The sequence below is a fragment of the Halichoerus grypus genome, chromosome X (genome assembly GCF_964656455.1).
Source record: "Halichoerus grypus chromosome X, mHalGry1.hap1.1, whole genome shotgun sequence".
In the NCBI taxonomy this organism is placed as follows: domain Eukaryota; kingdom Metazoa; phylum Chordata; class Mammalia; order Carnivora; family Phocidae; genus Halichoerus; species Halichoerus grypus.
This window is the reverse complement of record NC_135727.1, coordinates 123,967,223-123,989,318: the sequence shown is the minus strand read 5'-3', so window position 1 is coordinate 123,989,318 and position 22,096 is coordinate 123,967,223. Positions and strand designations below refer to the sequence as shown.

Below are 22,096 nucleotides of genomic sequence, written 5' to 3'. Positions count from 1 at the left end.
AAATAAAATAAAAATAGGGGCGCCTGGGTGGCTCAGTTGGTTAAGCGACTGCCTTCGGCTCAGGTCATGATCCTGAAGTCCCGGGAACGAGTCCCACATCGGGCTCCCTGCTCGGCAGGGAGTCTGCTTCTCCCTCTGACCCTCCTCCCTCTCATGCTCTCTGTCTCTCATTCTCTCTCTCGCAAATAAATAAAATCTTAAAAAAAAAAAAATGTTAAAAAAAATAAAATAAAATAAAATAAAAATAAAATGTAACTGACACTCTTTTTTTTTTTAAAGTCTAATCTTGGATCCTTCATAAATATTTCTAACTTGTTCCTTAATTATGACATATCTCAATAAGAAAAGCAATACCTCACATTAGTAAAGTGCTTTAAAGTTTATCAGACAAAATGTATGTCTGGGTATCTGCCAGGACTGTTGGTTGCAAGCAACAGAAATGTGACTCTGACTTAAGAAGAAAAGGAATATATTACAATATGTTGGCAGAATATCAGTGTTTTCTGGGAAGTCAAGCTTGAAGGCGGCACAGGAATGAAGGGAGGCTAGGTAACAAAATGTCTACCCTGGCACCTGCCACTGCCCCAGCGCCTGCACAGTGTCAGTCATGGGACCCAGCATCGCTCTACCCTGCCACCCTCTCTGGGCCTCTGTGTCTGCATTACTCACTCAAGAGAACAAATTCAGGCCAAAGAATCTGATTGGCTAAGTCTAGGTCATGTGCCCTCACTCTGCCCACCTGGGGGTGGGAGAGGGACTATCTTCCCCTTTAGCCTCCTGTGGAGGAAGGTGGGAATCCACTTTCCATCACGACTCACATAATGGGGGTATTGCCCAAATCTAGGAAAGGGGTGCTGATGTGGCACAGCCTATGGTCCACAATCTTCAGGTCTGCTTATCTGCCAGCTCCATGCTCCATCTCTACACTCATCATCTCCTTTGGGCTTTACTAAACCTCTATGTGGTAAGTTATCATTGTACCCATTTGACATTGTAAGAGACTGAGAATCAGAGCAGTTATGTGCAAGCATCGAGATTCAGATCCGAATCTTTTAAGTTCAAGCTAAGAACATTCCCACTGGGTAGGGTTAGCTCAATTCGCAGGAATATTTATGGACTCATACTTTGCCCAGAAGATCAGGACGTGTGTCAGAACAAAGAGTAATAGGTATGAAAAACTCCCCAAGATTGAGAACCACTGAACTGGCCCATCTGACTTTATGATTATTCTCAAGTCACAGATATTATCATGATGCACATTCATTATAGACTTGACTGGGGCTGCGTGCTCAAGAAATGACCAAGAATATGATCTTAGTTCTGACATGCAGAGTGGAGTTCCTGCCTCAGAACTGTCTAGGCAAGGTTGTCTAGCCCATCCCACTGGTAGCGGCTCTCAAGCAGCATTTAGACCCTGAGCAGAAATTGTGAGATTTCTAATTAATTCTCAGGTAATTTAATCCACCAAGAGTATTAATTTTTACACTGGAAAATAGCCAATGCTATTCAGAGGAAGAAGAGCTACAGATGTGAACAACCCAGTCCTATTTTTTAATTGGCCACGCTTTGATAAGAAAGTCTTTTTGTTTCTCACACAAAACGAGGCACAAAATAATGCTCTGGCTCCCTTTCCAACCGAGGCCCGGCCGAATGGCTCCTGCGAAGAAGGGTGGCGAGAAGAAGGGAGTGAGCAGAGAGTACACCATCCACATTCACAAGCACATCACACAGTGGGTTTCTCAGGCACTCCAAAAGAGCTGGAAATTTGCCACGAAGGAGATGGGAACTCCAGGCGTGCGCACTGACACCAAGCTCAACAAAGCTGTCTGGGTCAAAGGAGTAAGGAATGTTCCCTACCATATCTGTGTGCAGTTGCCCGGAAAACGTAATGAGGATGAAGATTCACCAAACAAGTTCTATACATTGGTTACCTTTGTACCTGTCACCACTTTCAAAAATCTACAGACAGTTAACGTGGCTGAGGATGAACTGCTGATTGTCAAATAAAGGTATAAAACTGCAAAATAATAATAATAATAATAATAATAATAATAATAATAATAATACTGGAATGTGTCTTTCCCTCAGCCAATTGCTGCTGTGGCTTACACATACATGTGTGTGTGCAATATTTATACACCTTGTATACATGTGTGTGGGTGTCTGTGAGCATGCACGTGCGTGGGGGGGGGTGGTTTAAATACATCAGACTTGAAACATCAAAGGGCCAGTGGTTTCTGTGACTCTAATACTAGATGTTGTTTGATTTATTAATGGGACTTTTTTTGGTTTTCTTCACATAGTGGGGAAAGAGGGATTACATACCTGAACATAGTTTACCAAGAAAAATAATGTAATTTATACTTAAAGAAGAAAACAGAATTGTGGACAGAAAAGGACTTAGGTTTATGCATAAAGAACAAAATCTTCTTTTTTAAAGATTTTATTTATTTATTTGAGAGAGAGAGAGCATGGGCAAGAGAGAGCACAAGTCGGGGGGCTAGGGGCAGAGGGAGAGGGAGAAGCAGACTCCCTGCTGAGCAGGGAGCCCAACATGGAGCTCGTTGCCAGGACCCCAGGGATCATGACCTGAGCTGAAGGCAGACGCTTAACCGACTGAGCCACCCAGGCGCCCCAAGAACAAAATCTTTTTTTTTTTTTTAAGATTTTATTTATTTATTTGACAGAGATACACAGCGAGAGAGGGAACACAAGCAGGGGGAGTAGGAGAGTGAGAAGCAGGCTTCCCGCCCAACAGGGAGCCCGATGTGGGGCTCAATCCCAGGACCCTGGGATCATGACCTGAGCCGAAGGCAGATGCTTAACAATTGAGCCACCCAGGTGCCCGAACAAAATCTTCTTAAAGGTGTACTTTTCTAGTCTATATACATACTGCTTTAGTCTGTTCAGGCTGCTATAACAAAAATACCATAAACTGAGGGCTTATAAGCAACAAACATGTATTTCTCACAGTTCTGGAGACTGAGAAGTCCAAGATCAAGGTGCCAGCAGATTTGGTGTCTGCTGAAGGCCCGCTTCCTGGTTCACAGATGGCCATTTTTTTCACTGTGACCAGGGAGCGCTCTGGGGTCTCCTTTATAAAGGCACTAATCCCGGTCATCTGCCCTCATGACCTCATCACCTCCCAAAGGCCACTTCCTAATACAACCACCTTGAGGATCAGGATTTCAACATATGAATTTGGAGGGGACATAAACATTTTACCCATTACACATATCCTATATTACATTCCTCTGATTTAATAAGATAAAAAAGATAATAAATCAAAACAGAAACGAAAAATATTCACAATTTTTAATGTACATTGCTAACCTAAATTGCTGAGTTGCGGCTATGTGTCGGGCAGTGGCCAGCTTCATCCAATCCCCATAACGATCTTACAAGATGGGCTCCTGTCCTGGAAAGTAGCACTGAGGTCCTCTAGCCCATCCCACTGGTAGTAGCTCTCAAGTCGCCTTTAAACTCTGAGAAGAAGTTGTGAAATTCCTAAATCAGTTCTCAAGCAATTTAATCCACTGTTAGAGAACTTTTTTTATCCTGGGAAATAGCAAACTCAATTCAGATTAAGAGGATCTATACCAATGAACATTTGATGTGAATACTGTCTTCTTTTGACCAAAGACCCACAGGTGAAGGAGTCTTGCCTGAGATTACAATGTTCTTTTTCCTTTTTTGTAGTATCTCCTCATTTCCCAATTTGAGATTAAAATCAGGAAGAAAATGTCTTTTCCTAGAATGCTTTTCCAACTTCTTACCTTGCATCAGCCACTCTGGCTGCCAACCAGAGTTCTTTCATGTTAAAAGAACTCTAACCAATGGGGATTACTGTGATCATTTCCCAAACTTCATAAGGTGACAGCAGGAATGAGACCTCCAGGGGTTTTCCGCTCCCACTCTTGACACCTGACACACCCCCACACACCCCCTCCACACAAACAGCCAGTGGAGGAGCCTGGTATCAAAGAAGGACCTGCAAATCCAGGGTGCTGTCCAGCCCCTAGGTGGGATTGCCAGGCCTATACAGATGTGAGCAGGGACTCTGAAGCTGCTCACATCAACAGCTGCCATGGACATGAACCTCAAGCTCCAGAAACCTCTGCACTATCCACCCTTTGAGACTAGCCCTAACACTCCATTTCAAAGCCTAAGATAGCATCTTGGCCCTTCAAATGCATGACTCCTTTCTACGACCCCTACCCAAGCACATAGCTTAGCCAGGCTACTTCCCCACCAATAAAGCTTAGTCCCTGGTGACCCATCCTGGTTAGGATTCAGATTGTGAGTCCCTAGGCATTTACCTCCAGTCTCCCCACCTTTCGCTCATGCCAGTATCTCTTTGCGTCATTCTCTGATGAATGGTTGCCTCCAAGACTAGACTATAAACTCCGTAACAGGGATCTAGACTGCTTTGCTTACCACTGTATTCCTCAGTGCCTAGCACACAGTAGGGGCTTATTCAGTATTTACTGAGTGAATCACAGAACCTAAACTATTCCTTATCTAACCTGACTTGCTCAGGTGTCACTTCCGGCACGAAGCTTTCTCAGACTATGCCAACCAAAAGGACTTTCTCCTTTATTCCTTTTTTCTGCCACATGCACCACCACCAATGTACATGAAAGCACAACAGGGAGAAGGAGGGCTTTCTGGGCCCAGAGGCACTCAGAGGATGAACCAAGGAGAGGAGAATATAAAGCTCAAAAGAGGGAAAGGACAAAACAAGAGAAAGATGGTAACCCTGATTAAGGTGAATTAATCTGAAGAATGTGAAATCACGGGTCAAAAACTAATGATCTGTAGTAGTCAGCTAGAGCTGTGATAAAATTACATAACAAAACAGCTCACAAAAATAAGCATTATTTTCTTGCTCATGCATCTTACGTGGCTCTGCTTCAGGCTGCAGTCAACTGGGTTTGGCTCCAGGCTTCAAGTTGGGTCCAGATCTGTTTCTTGAAGCCTAGGCTGAAGGAGTAACAGCTACGTGGGGCATGCTCTAATCACTGCACCATTAGGAGGCTGGAGACCAAGCCTAACCATGCAAGCATATGTAAGACCTCTTCGTGCATCACATCTGCTAACCTTCTAACGGCTAAAGCAAGTCATATGGCCACGCCCAACACCAAAGGGGTATGAAAATATACCCTAGTCACCAGAGGACACTGAGAGATCACACTACATGAGGGAATGTTCCTCACTGAGAACATAAGCTATCACACTGTGCAGAGAGCCCACCGCTATGACCCAAAAGAAAAAGAGCATGCCAGCACTCAAAGCACATTTTGATGAGGAACAGGTTTTTTGGAAAAGGTAGAAATGAATGACTTATTCACTGAGTTTACCAACAGCGGGAAACTGCTGCTTAAATCACAAAGCAGTGCAAGGTTTCATGTGTGAGTTAGGAAACTGGGTTCTACAGACATCTAGAAATTTCCAGTGTTCACATGAAATCTACACATTCCATGCAAAATACAGCTGTTATTTATTGTGTAACTGAGGTCAAAGCTAGCTTATTTGGAGCCTCTCCCCAAGTTCTCCATCCTCACCAAATAGTAACATTTGTGGTAGTCTTAGGATTAGTTTCTCTGGGAAAACACTCTGAGCTGGGAGTTGCATGCAGAAGGCTGATTAGAGAATCCTCTAGGGAGATAAACCTATGAGGAAGTGAGGGGGGAAGAAGGACCAGGCACAGGGAGGAGTCCTGCAATGCAGTTGCAACAAACAGAGGCCTCGGTTGAGCAGACAAGGAGCTCTGGAGCTTGGGTGGTCCTTCAGAGGCAAGGAGGCCAGGCCTCTGTAATCTCAAATCGGCCAGTCAATGGCTATGGATCACTCTTCTCAGGGGCCTTGAGAAAGTCAGCACCATGGGGCTGAGGACGATTCCAGTGAGGGGCACAGCTGTGAGCCTTCAGAAGGTGCCATCCCCAGCAGCTGGGGTTGGGTGGGTCTAGGTCCCTGAAAAGGGGCCTTGACAGAGCACCGTAGAATCCACCACAGTTGGTACCCACTGATCCGCTGGGGAACTTCTGCTAAGTAACTGGGGTAGGAGAGAAGAGTTGGTGATTATACAAGAGGGACAGGAGAAGGAAGGAGGAGAATGGGAGGAAAGTTCTCCATCTGGTCCCTCGGCTTGCGTTTGAGTTGTGTGGTTAAGGCCCTTCCATTTCCACGAGAGACTCCACACCCAAGCTTCAGGTCAAAATGGCCAAGGCTGACCCAGAGCTAGGGAGCTGTCCCCTCCTCCTCTCTTCTGCATGGAAACCAGCAGCATGCTTGGAGAGTACAGGGCCTGGACTTTGTTTGTACTGATCTGGGCAATGGGTAGAAAGGTAAACTGAAAGGAGCCCAGGGAAGATAGCATGATCTCTATGACAGCCAGGAGCAACCCCACCCAAGGGAGAAAAGAAGAGATACAGAAAGGGAGGGGGCTGGGGCAGTGCTGTGAAAGAGATGGGATCCTGAGGAGGCTAAGTAGGGAAAGGAAAAGAGAGGGAAGGGAAGAGAGGAGAGACAGAAATTATGCAAAGATGGCTACCATGCTGTAGGGTAGGATTTAGGGATTTCGACCACTTAAGATTTTCTGGATGCCACGCAATTTAATTTCACTTTAATTCTTTCAAGTGCGACAAATTCTTTAAAGTGTGGCTTAATTCTTTGACTGCAACACCCAGTTGGACTCGACAGGAAGTGGCTTGGCTTTATCCACATTATACAAAAGAGATGAGAGAAGGAATAAAGATTTGCAGGGATGGAGGTGCAACACTTAGGGGATGTCCTTATGATGGTTCTCGAAGGGTTGTCTTGTACTTTATGCTGCTCCTTGCTGTGTTACTGACTTTTGAGAACCCCAAGAAGGGGCTGCAGCTTCTACTTATTCATAGCCCGCACATGCCTTATGATCTCTTTGAGGCCGAAGGTCGTGTATGTGGATTTAAGGTGCCTGGCAGTCCTTGCCGAGCACAGAATCAATGAATGAAACTCAGAGAAGGAATGGGTGGATCCTGACGGGGTCACACCATCAGCTAAAGTGGAAATGAAATCAATGGCCAGGATCTCCCTTAGGCCTAATCCAGGAAACATTCGAGAAAGCAGTGGAAGCATCTTATGAGTGTGAAAGACACCATTTCTCAGATTGCTTTCGAGATCTCTGGAGGCTCAGCGTTACTTTTTAAAATCCTTAAGACTCCATCTGGACCCAATAGTAAATTTAACCATTCTTTCATTTAGGTGCTGCTTTCACTTTCAGACAAAACCTGTCCATCATTAGTAATTTAATAGCCTAAATATGTTAGGGAGACACTTAGCAAAACATAAACGTTGCTCAAAACATGGTGATTAAAAACACCACATTGCAAAATCACCTCAATCAATGCTGAACTCTCTCCAATCTGTTTCTTATTTCCTTTGCTCATCTTACTTCCCATAACATGATGCTCAAATACTTCTCCCTCGGTAAGTATTAACTTGATTAAGTGGCATTTGGTTCTTACAGTTGCCAATCCATGAGCTATATTCATCATTCCTATAAGTCTTCTGTCCTACATATATAAAACACCAGAAGCATCTTCATTATGATCCTTAAATGCTTAGCTATCACTTGTGGACAGCTGAGATTACAATCTGTATAAATGGGTTCCTGACAGAAGTAGGTAGGCTTTTTTGCCCCTTTGCATTTTGACAATGTACAATGCTCAGCTCTTCCTGCATGCAATGCTGCGTTATAAAGAACCTTATTCCTCTTATCATAGTTCCCGCCATCTCGAGTGATAATATCAACAAAATTCTAAAGGGATGGCAGACCATGACTATGCACAACTTCCACAGCTCATTCCCAGGCGGCACTTTCCGTCCAGAGTTCCCTGAAAAAGCCAGATGTGGAAATAAGTGGCTATACAAGGCGTATTGCTGGTGGTGGTTACAGCACAAGAGTTGGTTCCACACTCTTCGTTTAATTAAAAGCAAAGAAAGCATTCCCACCATTATTTAGCATTCAGAGACAGGTCAGGTGATGTCTGAGTTGCCCAGAGGAAAAATTCATGAAGCTAACAGAATTAGAATCACAGGCAAAGTAACTGACAATTGGGGTTATGTTCAGGGCTTTAAAAACTCCATCTTCCTTTGTAAATACATATTTTAAAAATAGCTCTGCAGGAATGTAATCTAGTTCTTATTGCTGGCTGCTTGGTTACTGTTACATCAGGTCGTGTATAAAAGTATAGCTTGTCACAGTGACCTTATAGTCTATTTTAATTCTACTTTAAATTTATGTTCAATTGTAGCCAAAGAGCTAAGCCAACAAATAACTTGCAATCCTCTGGCTTCTTTCAACAAAGTTTTAAGTGAACCAGTGCAAAAGCATAGCAGCACAACTGACTAACTATAGGCTACGATAAAAAATAAGGGGAAAGAATCACATTTTGGTTCTTCGTAGGGTATTTGCTTCAAAAACACTAATTTAAGAATTAAATCACCAATCTGTATGAAATTATATCTTGTGGATAAAACAGGCTATTATTTAAAGATGTTTTGTCCTCCCTACTAGAAAAAAATAGATAAGCCTGGTTTTCATTAATCTCCCATTTTCTACCAGTTCACAAATAAATTTCAGTTTTAGTGATACTTCACAGCTACAACATTAGAGAAAGTAATGGATTATTGTGCAAAAATGGCAGGATCATGTGAGCACAGGGACTGAAATGATGCTCTTCCTACAAATACAAATAAATTTAAGTAACCACGATATTATAAATAGAGGGGGGGAAAGATGGTTCTGGTGCAGTTCAGTGTTCAAAATATAAAGAGATTTTATTCTTTTCTGTAAAACTGAACTGTGGAACATATTAAATATGAGAACGTGGCCATGGTACATTGCACGCTGCTGGGCTAGAAAGGTCTGACCACCAAAACCACCACCACCACCATCATCACCACAACCATCATCACCACCGTGGAGAAGCACAGGGTCTTAGGAGAAGGAACCCAGGCCTCAGAGCTGGACAAGTCTGGCTGTGACCCACCGTGATTTCCCATCCCTTCAGCTGTGTGGTCTTTGCCCACTAGGGCACAGCTGGACATCCATGTGGCATCAGGAACGGCCGATTCCATCCGAATTAAGGAAGGAATGCCTGGCCTGTGAAAGGGGTCGTGTCAATGGCTGGAAGACAGAATGCACCGCGACCAGATAAACCTGGGTTGCAAAGCTGGTTCCACTATTTATGGCCAATGGGCCCGGGGCAAGGTCTACGACTTTTCCCAAACCCTAGTTTTTGCATTTACAAACTTGTTATCTTAATGTGAGTCCCAGCAAAAGAAGACCCCGAAGAAGGATGGGGATGCAGGTAGTTTAGACTGGAGGTGATCTCAGGAAGCTCAAGCGAGGGAGTGGAGAGAGGGAGGGAGAGAGGGAGGGAGAGAAGGCAGGAAAGCCAGTGAACGGTGCATCAGTGGGTGGGTTCCTGCTACGGCTAGGTAGGGCTCCATCCTGTCAGAGGTGCTCTGCGAAGCCACGAGGAACACAGCTCAGAATCACTCACTACAAACAGGGAGGCTGTCGCATTTTCCTACTTCCTTCCACCCACCATCCATTTAGGGCTGCCCTGGGGAATGTCAGTCCCCCTCGGCATGTCCAGGTTGCCTCTACAGGCAACAAAGCTAGCCCTGGGAATGCCAGAGGAGCCCTCAGGCCGAGGTTATGAAGGCCGAGGAGAAAGAGAAAGAGAGACACAAAGAACAGTGGCAGGCCCTGGCAGTGGGAACCCATCGGCAGGCCAAAGACTGTAGCTGCAGGTAAACGTCAGGTCTGTGGAGAGGCTCCTGGGGGGGGGGGGGGGTAGGGCGGACAGCATCCGCTCTTCTCAGGACAACACTAGTTACCTTTCCAGGACACCGTGAGGATCTGAGACAGGAGCGCCACGTGCCTGGTCCAGAACAAGGACTCGGCAAACGGGGGCGATGGGGGCACAGATGCCCTCCTAGAGGATGATGGGTGCCACTAAACTCAGGAGCTGGCCGGTACCCTGGGCTGGCCAAACCAGAGCCCCTCCTCGCCTCCAGGTGGTCGCCTCCAGGGGTGCAGCTATGCTGCTCGGCACTGGCCACCGGCACGTTGACACATCGCTCGTGCCATTTTAAAGGAGGTTTCCGTGGAGTCTGCCGAGGGAAAAGACAGACTCGACCTCTACGTCGCCGAGTTGCCATGTTTAAGTGTGCATGGTGCCTTGCATGGGCATAAGGCACTTTTGCCTTCATGGGCCCCTTCCTCCATAAAAAATATATAAAATATATTTTATATGACCATGTTGGTATAAATATGAACATGGTAATATGATACATGAAGACATTTTCTTGGACCTAAAAGTTCATTTTTTCATCTGAATTCAAAAGAAATTCGAACATTTTGTAGTCCCCGGAAGTACTGCAGGCCCCAGACACATGCCTGCTGTGCCTAACGGATCGGTGGCCTTAATGTATGATTTCATTTAATTCTTACTAGGAGCATGAAAAAGTGATTTCATATCCCCATTTCTCAGCTGCGGGACGGAGCGTAAGAAAGGCGAAATGGCCCATCCAAGTTCACTCTGCCAGTGACAGAGCCCGGGGTTCTTCTACACACTCTGAATTCCTCTAGCAGTCATATGCAACAAGGGCCCACCCTGACTCTTGCTGCATTTGCTGGAATCTGAAACATCACAAATATACGTAAATATATGCACACAGAAACACATACATACATACACACACGCTCACAAGTCCGCCTTTAATTTTTTAACAGCTTTGTTGAGGTGTAACTCACATATGACATAATTCACCCATTTAAAGTGTATAACTCAGTGGTTTTAGTGGATTCAGAGAGTTGTGCCACCACCACCAAACTCAATTGTAAAACATTTCATCTACTTGGAAAGAAAGCCCAGACCCATGAGCAGTCACTCCCCATTCCCTCCATCCACCTGTCCCTAGCCCCCAGCAATCACTAATCTACTTTCTATCTCTACAGATTTGTCTATTCTGGACATTTTGTAGAAATGCAACCATACGATATGTAGTCTTTTGTGAACGGCTTCTTTTCACTTAGCATCATGTTTTCAAGTTTCATCCATGTCATAGCATCTATCATTACTTCACTAATTTTTACTGCCATATAATATTCCATTTTGTGGACTACCACATTTTATTTATCCATTTATCAGTCAATGGATATTTGGGTTGTTTCCATTATTTCGCTATTATGAATAATGCTGCTGTGAATATTTGTTTTTATAGTTTAATTCTAAATATGTATTCTTTTCCATCAGGTGGTTTTCATATAATCCATCATAGCCTAAGGAAGATTCCTAGAGCTAGGGCCTTTAAAACAACTTTTCTAACAAACAAAGGGAACAATTAACATGAATCCGTTGGAGAAAACACTTTATAAGGGAATAGAAAACCTTTAGGAGTGGACAAAAATGCACCTTCAAAAGAAACAGCAAGAAGCCAGGGCATAATGTACTTACTGAAACAGAGTATAGATATATTTCTGAACATAATAATGAGAAAAAGAGTTATTCAGCATCCTTGCTCCTCACAGAGCACACAATGAGGAATAAATAGGATTATTCTCCTTCAGGTGAAAGGTGTAGTTGCTAAAGCTTATCTTTCCAAAGGAATCATTTAGGACCTAATAAGAATCTAATCATTTATGGGGCACCTGGATAGCTCAGATGGTTTAGCGTTGGCTCAGGTCATGATCTTGGGGTCCTGGGACCGAGCCCTCTCCTCAGCAGGGAGTCTCCCTCTTCCTCTACGTCTCCCTCTCCCCCTGCGTCTCCCTCTCCTTCTGCCTCTCCCCGCCCCACCTGCCACCCATGCTCTCTCTCTCTCAAATGAATAAGCAAAATATTTTTTTTTAAAAGAATCTAGGGGCACCTGGGTGGCTCAGTCGTTAAGCGTCTGCCTTCGGCTCAGGTCATGATCCCAGGGTCCTGGGATTGAGTCCCGCATTGGGTTCCCTGCTCAGCGGGAGCCTGCTTCTCCCTCTGCCTCCCTTCCCCCCACTTGTGCTCTCTCTCTTTGCTCACTCTCTCTCTCTCAAATAAATAAATAAAAATTTTTTTAAAAAAGAAAGAATCTAATAATTTACATGTGCTGGCCTAACATTCACCCAGAAACTAAGGAAAAATCTTCCAACAGAACCTTCCAAAAAGAAGTGCCCAATGACTTTTCTCAATTCAAACCGACAACGTTACATCCCCTTTCTTTTTTTAAGATTTTTATATATTTTTTTTATTTATTTGAGAGAGAGAGTGAGAGAGAGAGATCATGAGCAGGGGGAAGGAGTAGAGGGAGAATCAGACTCCCCCGATGAGCAGGGAGCCCGACTCAGGGCTGGATCCCAGGACCCTGGGATCATGACCTGAGCCGAAGGAAGATGCTTAACCGACTGAGCCACCCAGGCGCCCCATGTCACCCCCTCTTGACATCTTTCACTCCTTGCCCCCCACTTTCCACCTAAGACTCACCCCATACCACTGAGTGCTCAGGACACCAGATAACACGCAATGACGACTGAGTGCCTATATGTGCCAAACACGGTGTTCAGTCCGGGAACAGAAAAATACTAAAAACAGATGAGGCCCATACATACCCTCAAGGAACTTACCCCCTTTTTTAAAAGAGGGAGGCTAATCAATCAGTATACAAATAATCAAAACCATTTCACATATAGAGATACGCACACACTCTTTTGGTTGTAAGTAAAAAAAAAAAAAAAAATTCACTTCTAACTGGCTTAACTGTCTGAATACGATCATTGGAAAGATATTGCGGTGTCTCAATCTCACAGAACTAGAAGGGCCGCACGTCCTGGCCTTGGGAGGAAGTAAAAGTCATTATAATTCCATGCAAGTATTCATCTGCACACGGCTGAACATAACTGCTTGCCAAAACGCAAGCTTTTATAGGAGCAATGACCTCTCTCTTGTTCAACACTGTACACATAACCTCTAGCTTCTGGCACATTGTAGGCACCCAAACTGACCGATGTCTCCCAATTTCAATTCTAAATTTCAGACGAGAAAAACAGATTGGCCATCTTGGGTCAAGTGTCCACCTCTGATCCAGTGAGCTGTCACTACACATACTACAAATATTTATTGGGTCCCAGCACTTGAGATGGGAAGAAAGAACAGTTCTCACAGAGGAGAGTTCTACCGTAACTCAGTATCCACAGAGACGGCGTTTCAGTGTTGTTATTTCAGTAAGTGGTGTCAGCCAGCTAATCCTTCTGAATCCTTTTTTTCCCAGGTAATTGAGATATAATTGACATCTAACATTGTGTGAGTTTCAGGTGTACAATGTGTTGATCTGATACACTTACATACTGCAAAGTGATCCCCATCCCAGCATTAGCTGGCACCTCCATCACGTCACATAATTACCATTTCCTTTTTGTGGTGAGTACATTTAAGATCTACTCCCTTAGAAACTTTCAAGTATATAATAAGACAGTATTATTAACTATAATCATCATGCTGTATATGAGATCCTCAGAACTTATTCATTTTATAACTGAAAATTTGCACTCTTTGACCAGCATCTCCCCATCCCTCCCCCCCCCCCCCACAAGCCCTGGTGACCATCACTCTACCCTGTTCCTAATCATTCTGCATTCCCGCTCACCCCCTCTGGATCCATAGTAGATATTTATATGAATTCTGGCTTAAGAATTAAGAATAAAGTCTGCATCTGAAAATTAAACTCACATCAAGTTCTTATCCCTTGGTTATATACCAACCAAGTCTACCAGCTAGAGACATAAAATAAGGAAAGAACATTGTTTAAACAGTAACATTTCCGTTACTCAAAATGCCCATAATTTCCTAAAATTGAATGATTTATCCCAGGTGGGAAAACCAGTGATCACTGTGTGTGGCAGATACCTTCAGAAGCCAACGATTCATCATTATTTCCTCTGGGACCCATCATCTGTTCACCTACGCACCCCACTCCCAGCCCAGGGGTTGGCCCCCAGCAGCTATGTCTGTTGCATTACAACTGACCAACCCGGAGCATTCAACCAACCTAAGCAAGGCCAATTGTATTCTTGCATCCAGGTACTGGGCCTAGAAGGCTGAAGGGCTGTTATCAGGTTCCGTGCGGAGCAGGGCCCAGGTGATACAACCTCTGAGAGTAGACTACCTTTTGGCCACTGTGGGAACCAAGAATCGGAAAAGGATTGTGAACAGGAGGAGATGAATAAAGCAGATGCACAGCAATCTGAGACTCCAGGATAATACATGTATAATTCTAATTTTAGGTTCCAGCCTTTTCTTGAGATCTGCCTCTATCCCTGCTCTTGTGATCCACAGATATCTCTACATACTTTTACAAAATGCCCTTTACCTAGTTCCATCAGCTTAGGTTACTAACAACCAAAATCCTAACTAGCACATAAAGTTATTGAAAGCCTTGACGGAGCTTCTTATAGTAGGTGATAAAGGACAAATTTGAGAGCTCCCCACATTTCTTAGTCCGTACTTCACAATCTACAATGAAACTCTAAGGCTTCTGAGTGTCGATCCCATCATACTTCTGGCACTATAGTCTGTGTCCAAGTTGCTATTCTTTGGAAACGAGGAAAGAGAATCACACTTTTAGGAAGAGTGGTGTTTGACAGCTCTGGGCTAAACCCTGCCTGTCATCCACCTCCATTGGCCGCCTCTAGGTTTCTGAGAAGACTAACATGCATTAAAAAAAAAAATAGCAGAAGCAAAAACAAGGTCCTACTTTATTTTTAGCTGAGCCTGTTTCTAATAAACCCAGAGGAAGCCAAGAGCACTTGGCAAGAAACAGGAAGGGTTCTGGTCTCCAGGCCATCATGGCGCCTCATCCAGGGCTCCTTGCACCACGGGCTCACATGGTCCATTTGAGGGCAGGCAACTTTGCTGGCAGCACCCACTTCCCTATCTGTCGAATTCAGCAATCTTACCCTTCTCCATGGCCCACAAAGCCAACTCCGTTCTAACCCCTACCTTAAGGACCCGCTGGCCAGACACATGGCACCCAAGCAGGATCACAGACCCTGCACTTCTCAGAATCTCCAATTCCAGTCTCTTCCCTCGAGGCTTGGGAAAAGGATTGTTTTCAGGGCAATCCCTGAAACACAAAATTATTCTTAAGGCCTTTATGAGTCAAGGGAACCAAGGACAAGAACACAATCATGAGTGATGGGCTTAGTGCATACATTCTCAATGGGGCAATATTGCCACCAACAGGGTGAAAACTGATTCTTGGGAGAGGAGAAGAAAACTTACTCTTTTTTATGTATAAAGTACAGACATACATACACTACATCTTTGCTATTAAAATTTCATGGGGGGTTGGCAATTATGGGAAAAATGTCTAAAAAAGCCTCCTTAAGAGAAAAGGATGAGAGACATTGGAACCTGTAAGGTGGATTTTGTGGCGTGGCTTCCTGGCTCCCTCACCCTGACAGACCCACTCCCAGCTCTGTGCACACTGGCTGCTAAGGACTCCCAGTTGACTCCTTCTCCCAAGAATTGCCCTTTTCAGAAGGGGACCCACTTCTCCCATGAAGGCTATGCTCCCACTTAACCCCTTTTCTGTGCCTCTCCTCCATGCCATGCTCCATTTCTGCGAATGTTGAGCCTGTCCAAGCACTTTTTCATTCTGCATCCTTCTCAGACCTTCCCCCCACCAACTCCGTTTTGCAAACTGAACCTTCTCTTTCTGTTCCCCTGACTCTTTTCCAAGTACTACTTCCATCTGAATACTCTTCATTAGTGCTGACGGTTTTCTCCTGTGACTCTTCAAAGCACACTGAGGGAGAGAACCTTGCCTCATTCTTTTTCCTACTCCAGGGACCTAGCACCGTTCCTGACAGGAACTGGTGTTCATTAACTGTTAAGATCAATCCAAGTAGTTTATAGAGCATCTTTGTGAGTCTTTGGGCAAGCCGCACCCGACGAGAGCTGAGAAGGCCACAAAGCAACTCCCAGTTATTTCACAGTTGGTCCATCCACTGAAAAGACCCAGTTCTATTTATTTTTGCATTCCCACAAGCACCACCAGCCAAGAAAACAAAATACCTAAAACAGCCTGTCAAGATATAATCCAATTGTCATAAATAGAACACCTTTTGAATAAGTAAAAAATTAGGAGAAACTACATCTCTACTGAAATAGCTGTACTTAAATTCAAGTTCTAAACATAAATAAAATATAAATACCGCTGACTTCCTCTTGCAGACTACCTGTCATTTATTTTATCTGTATTGTCTCTTTTGACATTCAGTCAACCTAGATAATATTTTACCCATTCTAAAAAGGATGAAAGTAGGGGCACCTGGGTGGCTCAGTCAGTTAAGCGTCCAACTCTTGGTTTCAGCTCAGGTCGTGACCTCAGGGTCGTGGGATCGAGCCCCTCATAGGGCTCTGCACTCAGCACGGAGTCGGCTTGGCCCTCTGCGCCTCCTCTGCCCTCTCTCTAATAAACAAATAAAATCTTTTTTTAAAAAAAGGATGAAAGTATTTTAACAAGTTGCAGTGGCTCTCTCAAGGCCTCAAGGTTGCAAAGTAATGTATGGAGAACTGAATTCAAACCCAAGCCTTCTGTACCCAGTCCAGTGGTTCTCAGTCAGGGGCAATTTCGCCCCCTAGGAGAATTTTTGACAATAATGGGAGGCATTTTTTGGTTGTTGCAACCGGGGGAGAGGTGCTCCTGGCATCTAGTACAAAAGACCAGGTATGTGGCTAAACATACCATTATATACAGGACAGCCCTCCATAACCCAGAATTACGGCCCAGAATGTCAACAGTGCTGAAGTTGAGAAACCGTGATCTGGTCCAATGTGTTCACCATCATATCACATTGTCTTTGAGTAGACAACCTAGCTCTTAAATAGGTAGGGAATTATAAAAACTTTGGCCACAGGGCTGTGCTTTCCAACGTAAAAGCCATGAGTCACATGCAAGTACTGAGTGCACAAAATGTGTCTAGTCCATACCAAGAGAACTCTGGGTTTGGAAGACAGTGTGAAATAAAGCATATAAATTCCCTCAATGTTTTTATATTGATTGCATGTTGACATGATAATATTTTGGATCTACTGCATTAAATAAAATATATAAGTAAAATCAATTTCATTGGTTTCTTTTTACTTTTTTTAATGTGGCTATGAGAAAATTTAAAATTCTGTATGTGACTTACACCTGTGGCTTGCATTATATTTCTTCAGATACTGGTGCTATAGAGATTGTTGCTGCAGAAAATATCTAGTTGAAACAGTGTATGTCATATCCACTATGCAAAGCAGCAGGACAACAGGCTATTTCAAAACAGCCTTCCAATTTGTGACAGGTAAAATAATAGCCCCCACAAAGATGTCCCCAGCCTCTTACTGGGAACCAATGAATACGTCACCTTACATAGCAAAAGGGACTTTGCAGATGTGATTAAGTTAAGGACCTTGAGTTAAGGAGATGATCCTGGACTATCTGGGTGGGCTCAAAATAATCACAAGGATCCTTATAAGGAAAAGAGGGAGGCAGGAGGGTCAGAGGAGATGTGATGACAAAAACAGTGTCCAAGAGAAACTGAAAGGTGCTTGCTATGCTGCTGGCTTTGAAAATGAAGAAAGGGGCCACAAGCCAAGGGTGCACGCAGTTTCTAGAAGGTGGAATCAGCAACAGAATGAATTCTTCTCTAGAGCTTCCAGAAGGAACATAGCACTGCCAACACCTTGGTTTTCACCCATTGATACCCATTTCAGACATCTGGCCTCCAGAACTGTAAGATAATAAATTTGTGCTGTCTTAAGCCACTAAGTCCGTGGTAATTTGTTACAGCAGCATAGGAAACTAATCCAGCATTATAAACACAGAGAGGGCTTATGCTGCACATCGGCTGTCCTTCAAAATTGAAATTTCTACCAAAATATATGACTTCATTTTAGGAAGGAGAAATCTATATGACTTTGATTAAGCACACTCACTGAGAGCTGACATATTCTGGGAGTCTATACCATCTCCACATTTATAATACAATGCATTCACCAAAACTACTTTACCCAGTGAATTACTGTAAACCGTACTGGGTCCATGCATGGATAATTGATTTGCACAACATACATGGTGCCACAAGTAGAAATCACTAAAGAGAAAAAGAATAGGAAGCTAAAGAATAAAAAATTGATTGTCCTATATGACATACATATTCATACACAATACTGTGTCTCATAGATGGATGGTCACTACCTAACCTGTGCTATTGAAATTCCAAAACAAACGCAAATTGCTGTAAGTGAACAACAATTACATATACAAAGAAGAGGACATTTTAGCTAAACACCTAAGTGAAGGCCGAGCAAGGTCACTGTTAAGTCTCTCTACTTTACAATAATATCTAAACCCATGTGATTACCAGGCAAATGAAGATTTTTAAAATGCAGACCATCCCTATTCACAAGCCTCTGTGTTTGAGTGCATAGCTGGAGAGTTAATCCTTTGGATAATATCACATTTCAAGGAAGGTGGGCTTTGGTAAAAAAAATTTTTTTAAATAGGAGGGATTAATAATACACTAATCTCCTTAGTAACTGAAGCTAATTTATGAGAACTATAAACTTTAATCTATTTCCAACTTTAAAAGCAGAGAACATAAGTCAACCAGAAAAGTATTTATGGCTAGCTACCAAAATTAAAATTGATTCTCTTTTGGGCAGAAGTAGCAAGAGCTTAGGTGGAAGACAAAGGATCTAGTCCCTGTTCCGGAACCAAGATACTATGCAGCTTTTTAAGCAAGTCCCTTGGGTTCTCAAATCGTGGTTTTCTCCTTCACAATATATCAGACCAGCTGTGTGTCTCTATGGCTCTTTACAGCTCAAAAACAATCTACGCTTAAGCATTCATACAGGATTGTTTTATTAATTTCATTTTTGTTACCATATAAAAGCATAATTTATAAAGACTTTTAAAATCTTAGGTTGTGTCCGTGACAATGCATGTCTGATGACTCAATGAAAAAGAGCAGCGTGATTTGTCCTATAGTTTATTCAGTGCTTAGGGATTTGATGTCTTCACTTGGCTTGTAGTGAAAATGTTGACACAGATTACTGCCCTCTAATAAAAATAATTTTCATTACATTTGGCCAGAAATATGTGTGTGAGGAAGAGTAGGATCCAAACAACAGATCAGCATATCAGCTTCTGCAGCTTTGCCTCCTCCCTTCCTCCTAGGAGCCCCCTCCCCCTCTCCTATCACTGTCCAACATCATTAATCAAAAGCAAGGCTTAACTATAAATAGGCACTGGAATTGACTTAACTAACTTTAACATGGAGGGAAAGGGCTGGGGTAGGTTCCAAGTTGGCTACATTTCCCTTCATTCCTGAAGATTTTCCAGCGAGGTCTAAACCTCCTGCTGCCCTCTTCTCCCTCATAGTCTTCACTGTCCTTCTGCATTAAAACTACAGGAAGCACTTTACTTCTTACTTTGCAGGACAATCTCCTCGTCTTCATTTGCAACATGCAACGTCTGTACTCAGTCACAGAGATAATACATAAAGTCAGAGAGAGACATCTGTACAAGTCATCCAGAAATATCAGAGGCTTTAGAGTTTAGAGTTAGCTTGGTCAATACTACAAATGTAGAATTTGGCTAAAAATAAAGCAGGTTTATGGAGGCCTTGTTGTAAATTCCAAAAAAAAAAAAAAGGATGAAACGAAATCATAATCAAGCTGGGGCAAGAACGTAATAAGAAAGTATCTAGGGGCGCCTGGGTGGCGCAGTGGGTTGAACGTCCAGCTCTTGGTTTCAGCTCAGGTTGTGATCTTGAGGTTATGAGATCGAGCCCTGAGTCGGGCTCCCTGCTCAGCGCAGAGTCTGCTGGAGATTCTCTCTCCCTCTCGCTCCGTCCCTCCCACTCGTGCTCACTCGTTTGTTCTCTCTCTCTCAAATAAGTAAATAAATCTTTTTTAAAAAAGTATCTAAAGGAATTGAACTATAGGCATACTTCGTTTACTGCACTTCACAGATAGTGGGTTTTTTTACAAATTAAAGGTTTGTGGCAACTCTGCATCGAGCAAGTCTATTGGTACAATTTTTCCAACAGCATTTGTTCACTTTGTGTCTCTGTGTCACATTTTGGTAATCCTCATGGTATTACAAACTTTTTCATTATTATTATATTTGTTACGGTGATCTGTGACCAGTGATCTTTGAGGTTACTATTGTAACTGTTCTGGGGTGCCACAGACCACTTCCATGTAAGATGGCAAACTTAATTGTTAAGTGTGTATGTTCTGACTGCTCCACCGACTGGCCATTCCCCCCATCTCTCTCCCTCTCCTTGGGCCTCTCTATTCCCTGAGACACAATAATACTGAAATCAACCCAATTGAAAATCCTACAATGGCCTCTAAGTGTTCAAGTGAAAAGAAGAGTCACACGTCTCACTTTAAATCAAAAGTTAGAAATGTCTAAGCTTAGTGAGGGAGGCATGTCAAAGGACAACATACGCCAAAAGCTAGGCCTCTGGCACCAAACAGGCAAATTGTGAATGCAAAGGAGAAGTTCTTAAAGGAAATTAAAAGTGCTACTCCAGGGGCGCCTGGGTGGCTCAGTTGGTTAAGCATCTGCCTTCGGCTCGGGTCATGATCCCGGGGTCCTGGGATCGAGCCTCCCGTCGGGCTCCCTGCTCAGTAGGGGAACCTCTTTCTCCCTCTGCCTCTGCCACTACCCCTGCTTGTGTACTCGCGCTCTCGCTCTCATTCTCGCTCGCTCTCCCGCTCTCTGCCAAATAACTAAATAAAATCTTAAAAAAAAAAAAAAAAAACCTGCTACTCCAATAAACACATGAATGATAAGAAAGTAAAACGGCCTTATTGCTGATACGGAGAAAGTTTTCTTCCCTTAAGCCAAAGCCTAATGCAGAGCAAGGCCCTTACTCTCTTCAGTTCTATGAAGGCTGAGAGAGGTGAGGAAGCAGCAGAAGGAAAGTCTGAAACTAGCAGAGGTTGGTTCATAAGGTTTAAGGAAAGAAGCCGACTCCATAACATCAGAGTACAAAGTGAAGCAGCACGTGCTGATGGAGAAGCTGCAGCAAGTGATCCAGAGGATCCGGCTCAGGTGACTACTGAAGGTGGCTACTCTACACAACAGATTTTCAGTGTAGACAAAACAGCCTTCTATCAGAAGATGCCACCTAGGATTTTCATAGCTAGAGAGGCAAAGTCAATGCCTGGCTTCAAAGTTTCAAAGGACAGGCTGACTCTCTTGTTAGGGGCTAATGCAGCTGGGGCTACATTAGCCCCTAAATTGAAAGCAATACTCATTTGCCATTTGGAAAATCCTAGGGACCCTAAATATTAAGCTAAATCTACTCTACCTGTGCTCTATAAATGGAACAACAAAGCCTGGATGAGAGCACATCTGTTCATACCATGGTTTATTGAATATTTTAATCCCACTGTTGAGACTTACTGCTCAGAAAAAAAGATTCCTTTCAAAATATTACTGTTCACTGATAATGCCCCTGGTCACCCAAGAGCTCTGATGGAGATGTACAATGAGATTAATGTTGTTTTCATGCCTGCTAACACAACATCCATCCTGCAGCCCATGGATCAAGGTGTCATTTTGACTTTCAAGTCTTACTATTTAAGATAAAAAGCTTCTGCACAGCAAAGGAAACAGTCAATAAAACTAAAAGGCAACCTACGGGATGGGAGAGGATATTTGCAAGTGACATATCAGATAAAGGCCTGGGATCCAAGATCTATAAAGAACTTACCAAACTCAACACCCAAAAAACAAATAATCCAGTCAAGAAATGGGCAGAAGACATGAACAGGCATTTCTCCAAAGAAGACATACAAATGGCCAACAGACACATAAAAAAATGCTCCACATCACTTGGCATTAGGGAAATACAAATCAAAACCATAATGAGATACCACCATACACCAGTTAAAATGGCTGAAATTAACAAGACAAAAAACAACAAATGTTGGTGAGGATGTGGAGAAAATAGAACACTCTTACACTGTTGATGGAAATGCAAGCGGGTACAGCCACCCTG

The 22,096-nt window shown here is 43.4% G+C and overlaps 1 pseudogene; it reads left to right on the top strand.

Moving 5' to 3' along the window:
• The first annotated feature begins 1,650 nt into the window (after positions 1–1,650).
• Positions 1,651–2,007, top strand: LOC118526105 (large ribosomal subunit protein eL31 pseudogene; annotated as a pseudogene).
• The last annotated feature ends 20,089 nt before the right edge of the window (positions 2,008–22,096 follow it).